Raw genomic sequence first — 7,500 nt, forward strand, 5'->3', positions numbered from 1 at the left:
GGGAGGAGTGGGAAGGAGTAAAGGGTAGAGTAGTGCTGGGTGTGGAGGAGGAATGGGGATGGTTCAAGGAGGGAGTCATAAAGTGTGCAAGGATGGTGTGTGGAACAAGAAGGACAGGGGGAAATAGAAGAAAGGGTAGTGAATGGTGGGATGAGGAAACAAAGAAGGTTGTAGAAGAGAAGAAGCGAGCTTTCACAGATTGGTTACAAAATAGGACGAGGGAGTCATATGAGAGGTACAAAGAAAAGAAAAGAGAAGTAAAGCAAAAGGTAAAGGTTGCAAAGAGGAGAGCAGATGTGAAATGGGGTAAGAGTTTGACAGAAAATTTTGAAAGTAATAAAAAGATGTTTTGGAAAGAAATTAAGAGAGGAAGAGGAGGCGAATCAAGTAGAGAAGAAAAGGTAAAAGGTGCAGATGGAGAGATGATAATGGAAGAGAAGGCAGTAAGGGGAAGATGGGCAGAATATTTTAGGGAGTTGCTAAATGTGAAGGAGGATAGGGAAGGAAAGATAGCTGCAGTGGGAAATGCGAAGAAAATGAGAGTGATGAGTGAGGAGAATGGAGGAGAAATAAGGAAGGATGAGGTGAAGGCAGTTGTTAAGATGATGAAAGCAGGTAAGGCACCTGGTCTGGATGGATGCCATGCGGAATGTCTGAAAAAGGGAGGTACAGTGATGGTGGACTGGTTGGTGAGGTTATTTAATGTTTGCTGGAGAGAGGGTAGAGTGCTGGAGGACTGGAGGAGTGCCTGTATAGTTCCTCTTTACAAGGGAAAAGGGACAAGTGTGAATGTAGTAGTTTCAGAGGGATTAGCTTGTTAAGTGTAGTTGGGAAGGCTTATGGGAGGATCTTGATTGAGAGGATTAGGAGAGGAACAGAAGGAGTAATTGGTGAGGAACAGTGTGGATTTAGGACAGGTAGAGGTTGTGTAGATCAGATCTTTGTGGTAAGACAAATATGTGAGAAAGCTATAGGAAAAGGGAAGGATTTTTTTGGGGGCTTTTATGGATCTGGAAAAGGTTTATGATAGGGTAGACAGGAAGGCACTGTGGGAGGTTATGCAGATATACGGGATAGGAGGAAAGCTTCTGGGAGCTTTCAAGAGTTTTTTATGAGAGTGGTAGAGCTTGTGTCAGGATTGGAAATGGAGAGAGTGAGTGGTTCGAGGTAAAGGTGGGACTTCGTCAAGGATGCGTTATGTCGCCCTGGCTGTTCAACTTATACATGGATGGGGTGGTGCGAGAGGTAAATGCAAGGGCAGTGGGCAAGGGATTGGAGATGGGTAAAAAAGAATGGAGAAAAGTGGGAGGTGAGCCAGCTGTTGTTTGCGGACGACACTGCGCTTGTGGCAGGATCGGAGGAGGGATTGAGGAAGTTGGTGGCAGAGTTTGGGAGAGTATGTGATAGAAGAAAGCTAAAGATAAATGTAGGTAAAAGTAAGGTGATGAGATGCACAGGGGGTGAAAGTGGCAGTAGACTGGAAGTAAACATTAAGGGAGAGCGACTGGAGGAAGTGGATAGTTTTAGATACTTGGGTGCAAATGTGGCAGGGAAAGGTGAAGTGAAAGGGGAGGTGGAATGTAGATTGAGAGAAACGAGTAAATGCCTTGGTGGATTAAAGAGTGTAATGAGGAATAGACATTTGGGAATGGATGCTAAGAGGAAACTGTATGAAGGAGTGATTGTGCCAACAGCACTGTATGGGGCAGAAACACGGAACATAAGAGAAGAAGAGTGAAGGAGTTTGAATGTGTTTGAGATGAGGTGTCTGAGAAGTATGATGGGGTCACTAGGCTACATAGAGTGAGAAATGAGGAGGTGAGGAGGAGAACAGGGGTGGAAAAGGAGCTGGGAGATAGGGTTGATGAAAGAATATTAGGATGGTTTGGACACATGGAAAGAATGAGTGAAGAAAGACTAGTAAAAGAGGTGTGGAAGGCAGATGTGGAGGGAGTGAACATGAGGGGACGTCCTAGGATGAGGTGGATGGATGGGGTGAAGGGGGCTTTGGGGAAGAGGGGAATGTCTGTTGAGGAAGGACGGGAGAGGACAGAAGACAGGGAGATTTTTTTAGACAGAAATTCGGTTGCAGCATGGGTTCTAATTCATCTCCTGTTTGGCTAACTTATACATGGAGTACTTTGAAGCCATCAGGGAGGAGATCAGAGCTATTCCTCCGTCGGTTCGTAAGGACTTCATGGTCACCTTTGTGCTGCGCCTCAAGAAATGCACAGAGCTAAATAGAGGTCATTTCGGACACATGCTCTAGAATAAAGAATAACAATTCAAAGACTCTCATGTTTTGATATGATGTTTTAAACACAATAGACTAGTTATCACCAAAGTTTCAATCAATTTTTGTGAAAAATGAAGAAATAAGGGCTATCGAAATTTGGGACTCTTTTTTTGGGATCCTCTTGTATATACATGTATATATACATATGTATATCTTTTTCAACCACATATCACTTTTCATTCCATACCATCGCAAACGAGACTGAGAGTCGCTCGAAGGAGGCATCCGTTGGAAATTGAAACGTGGACGAGCCGAAGACTCGAACCCAGCTAACCCGTATTAAAGTCACATTGACGTAAACCAATACGCTATCAAGATAGCGTATTGGTGTGTGCATTTTGTGTGAAAAGAGCTACAAGTCTGTATCTCGTGTCCTTTTACCAGAGTAAGAAATTTTCAATCACACCTCGTATGTACATATATATAATTGTATAAACAAATATATATATATATATATATATGTGTATATATATATGTACATGTATATAAAATATGTATATGTATATATATATATATATATATATATATACTGTACATGTTTATATGTACTATAGGTGAAAAATGTAATCTCACATTTGTCAACCACGTGAAAACCACTGTTGGAGTAAAAAAAGGCTGGAGACGGGGAATCTATATATTTCGGTTGCAAACTGCAGTCCTCTTCAGTAGATGCTGAACAGGATTGCAGTTTGCCATCGAAATATATAGGTTCCCCGTCTCCAGTTTTTTTTTCACTTAAACAGTGGTTTTCACGTGATATATATATATATATATATATATATATATATATATATATATATAGCATATATATACATACATTGTTTATATATATATATACTGTATATACACATACTATGTATATATATATATATGTATACATATACATATATATATATATATATATGTATATAAGCATATATATATATATGTATATATTACATAGGATTACAAAGGCTGAGCATGCCGACAGGAGACCTTTTGGCCCATATCTAGGTCGGATGCGAAAAAATCATAATAATAATAAAATAATAAATAAAAATTATAATAATGTAAATAACAAATGAAATACATAAATAAAGGCATAGGTATAGTTAAATAATAAACGAACAGGTAAATAGTAAATAATAATAGATTATCATATAACTAATAATAAATTAAAATCACACAGACAAATGATAACAAAACAAAAACGAATAATATAAAATAAATTATAATCATTACAGCATCTTCCTTAGGTGTTTATCTAAATAATTCTTAAAGCTTCGAACTGAACTACATTGCACTACCTGTGCAGGAAGTTTATTCCATTCATTAACTACACGGTTGGCAAAGTTGTTTCTACCTACTTCCAAATTGAATCAATTTGTTTCTTGTCTGATTCTCATTCAATGTGAAAATTTTGTCACTTTTGATGTTGTCAATTCCCTTTAAAATCTTAAAGACCTGTATCAAGTCACCTCTGAGTCTACGTTTTTTTAGGGAAAAGAGATTCATATGTTTTAGTCGATTTTCGTATGATTTATTTTTGATATATGGAATCAGTTTTGTGTTTCGCCGTTGTACTTTTTCCAGTCTGTCAATGTCTTTAATGAGATTCGGTGACCATACGGAAACAGCATATTCCAAATGTGGACGAACTAACGATTTATATAGCTTGTTAATGAGTGATGGACTTTTGAAATCAAAAGATCATGCAATCAGTCCTAGAATCTTATTTGCTTTCTCAGAGGCTGAAATACACTGCTTGGATGATTTGAGGTCGTTACTGATAATTACGCCGAGATCTTTTTCACTATCCACTATTACTAACAAATTTCCAATTAACTTGTAATCGTACTTACTATTATTTTTACCTATGTGCATTACCTTGCATTTAATTGTGTTAAATTTCATTAGCCACTTTTCAGACCATTGCTGTAATTTATCTAAATCTTCTAGAATATCTAATTGGTTTGAGTGATCATTTGCCACTCAGCACAGTTTTGCATCATCAGCAAATTTGGAAACAGTAGATTTTAGTCCATGGTCTATATCATTTATATATACTATGAATAGAAGTGTCCCAAGAACGGAACCCTGAGCAACTCCACTTGTAAAATTTTTCCATCCAGAAGTTTTTCCATTTAAAACAACTCTCTGTTTTCGACCATTCAATCAATTACTAGTCCAACTTAATAGGCTACCACTTATTCCGTATAAAGCTAATTTAGCAAGTAGTCTTTCGTATGGGACGGTATCAAAAGCTTTTGCAAAGTCTAGATATATTAAATCTATATTGTTTCTTTTGTCATAATTCGAGATAACTGTGTTGTAGAATTCGAGTAAGTTAGTCACGCAAGAACGTTTCCGTCTGAAACCATGCTGGCTATCATTTATCAAACGGTTACTTTCTAAATGATGTTCGATAGCATCTCTGATGATAGTTTCCATTATTTTTCCTACGATTGAAGTCAAACTTATAGGCCTATAGTTATTTGGCTTCATTTTGTCAACTTTTTTTGAATATGGGATTAACGTTACCTAGCTTCCATTCTCTTGGGACATCTCCGGATATGATGGATTTCTTGAAAATAATTTCTAATGGAACAACAATCTCGTTTTTCATTTCCTTTAAGATTCTTGGATGCCAACCGTCAGGCCCTGGGTCGCCGATTTAATGAAGCGGCCTTGTTGTGGATGTGATGTGTCTAGCGACACTGCTTCTGACCCAGGGCAGTGGACAGGGTGCAGGGATGACCCGTCATCTAGGAGGTGCTAAGATGGGAGGGAGGGTGGAGGGGTGTGGAGTGTTTTCAGGGATGGAATGGGTGGGAATGATTTTATGCCTTTTCCTTTTTGGCTACCTCCCTAGTAAGGGGGAAAAAGCCTTGGTATATGTATGTATGCATGATTTTATCTATACACCTTTTGATTTTTTCTTTTGTTATATTTACCGTAGTAAGTTTACCCTAGACTTTTCACTTGTTTCAGTTTGGAATTCACTTTGAGGTGTTTCGTTTACGAATACCGAGCTAAAATAATTTTTTAAGATATTACACATTCCTTCATTTGAATATTCAAGTTGACCGTCAGCAGATAATAGTGGACCAATGTGATTCCTAACAACCTTTTTATCTCTAATGTAACTATAGAATTCTTTGGGATTCTCTTTGGATTTCTCAGCGATGTTCATTTCGTATTGTCGTTTTCTTTTTCTTATTGTCTTTTTTAAATCTCTCTGTATTGATACGTAACTTTCATAGTCATTAGATTCACCCGAGCACTTATATTTCTTATAAGCCTGTCTCTTTTTAGCAATACTTTTTTCAGTTTCTTTGTCGAGCCACTTTGGGCGAGCCTGATTTTGGGGACGTCTGTCTGTAAGTTTGTATCATCTTAGTGAGCGTATTTTGAAATATTTCCCACATCTGATCTACAGGTCATCCGTTTAATTTTGCCTCCCAATCTGTAAGCTGAAGCTCCTGACGTAGTCCTATGAACTGAGCTTTATATATGTTTATATATACATATATATATATATATATATATATATATATATATATATATATATATATATAAGAACATAAGAAATAAAGGAGACTCCAAAAGACCACAAGGCCTACACTAGGCAGCTCCGTATCCATCACCACCTGTCATCCCCATCCATAAAGTTGTCTAATCGCTTTTTAAAACAATTGATGGTTTCAGCGCTTACTACATGGTTACTAAGTTTATTCCATTCATCGACCATCCTATTAGTAAACCAGTTTTTGCCTATTTCCTTCTTAAATCTAAATTTGTCCAGTTTATACCCATTACTGCGAGTCCTGCCCTGTTGTTTTATTATGATGACCTTGTTTGCATCACCCTTGTTATAGCCTTTGATCCACTAGAACACTTCTATTAGATCACCCCGCACTCTGCGTCTTTTCCTCTGTACTGATTCTAGTGAATTTATGTCCATTCTGTAGGACGGAGACCAAAACTGTACCGCATAGTCAAGGATGGGTCTAACTATCGCTAGATAGAGTTTAGTAATTACCTCTGCACTTCTATTCGTTACAGCCCTAGCAATGAAGCCTAATGCTCTGTTAGCTTTATTTCTGGCGCTAATGCGCTGCTTCCTGGTTTTCAGGTCCGGACTCACCAGAACTCCCAAGTCCCTCTCGCACTCAGATTTGTCTAAAAACGTGTTATCTAAACTGTCTCTACTTTCAGGGTTGTGTAGCCCTACGTTTAACACGCTGCACTTAGAGATATTGAAGCTCATTTGCCATTTCATCGACCATGTTAACAGTTTATCTAGATCATCCTGCAGAATCTGGGCGTCGTCTCCTGACCAAATTAGGCGTCCTATTTTAGTGTCGTCCGCAAACTTACTAACATCACTATTTAACCCATCGTCTAAGTCGTTTATTTACATAATGAACAACAAGGGACCCAAAACCGAGCCCTGGGGGACCCCACTAGTAGCATTGCCCCACCTAGATTTTATTCCATTTATGGTGACCCGCTGTTTTCTGTTACTAATCCAAGCTCTAATCCATTCTAACACTTTTCCTTCTATGCCATGGGCTTTGATTTTATTTAGTAGTCTCTGGTGTGGCACTTTGTCGAACGCTTTGCTAAAGTCAAGGTAAATAACATCGTAATTTTCATTGTTGTCTGACGCCTTATATACCTTAGTGTAAAAGGATAGAAGATTAGTCACACATGACTTACCCTTGGAGAAACCATGCTGTGAATCACGAATTAAATTATGCCCTTCAATGTGTTCTCTGAGTCTATTTACTATTATTGATTCAAGCATTTTTCCTATAACCGATGTCAAACTGATTGGCCTGTAGTTGCATATAGACGATCTATCTTCCTTCTTAAAAACAGGAACAACGTTTGCCTGCCTCCAAGCAGTTGGAACAGAACCAGTGTCTACCGATTTATTGAATATTTCAGTTAACTGGTCGCAGATTTAAAATTTACACTCCTTAAGCATTCTTGGAAAAATTTCGTCTGGACCCGAAGATTTTGTAGCTTTAAGTCTGTCAATCTGCTTGACTACTTCTTCTTTACTAATGCTGATATTAGTTAGACTACTTTCTTCATCCCCTCTGAAAATCGGATCGCAGTCAGGTACTTTATCTAACCTCTCATTAGTAAACACCGATAGAAAATAATTGTTAAACTCCTCACTCATTTTTTCTTCCGATTATATAATGACATTTTCA

Source organism: Oratosquilla oratoria, chromosome 7, assembly GCF_046742065.1.
Source record: "Oratosquilla oratoria isolate Oo_2021 chromosome 7, ASM4674206v1, whole genome shotgun sequence".
NCBI lineage: Eukaryota > Metazoa > Arthropoda > Malacostraca > Stomatopoda > Squillidae > Oratosquilla > Oratosquilla oratoria.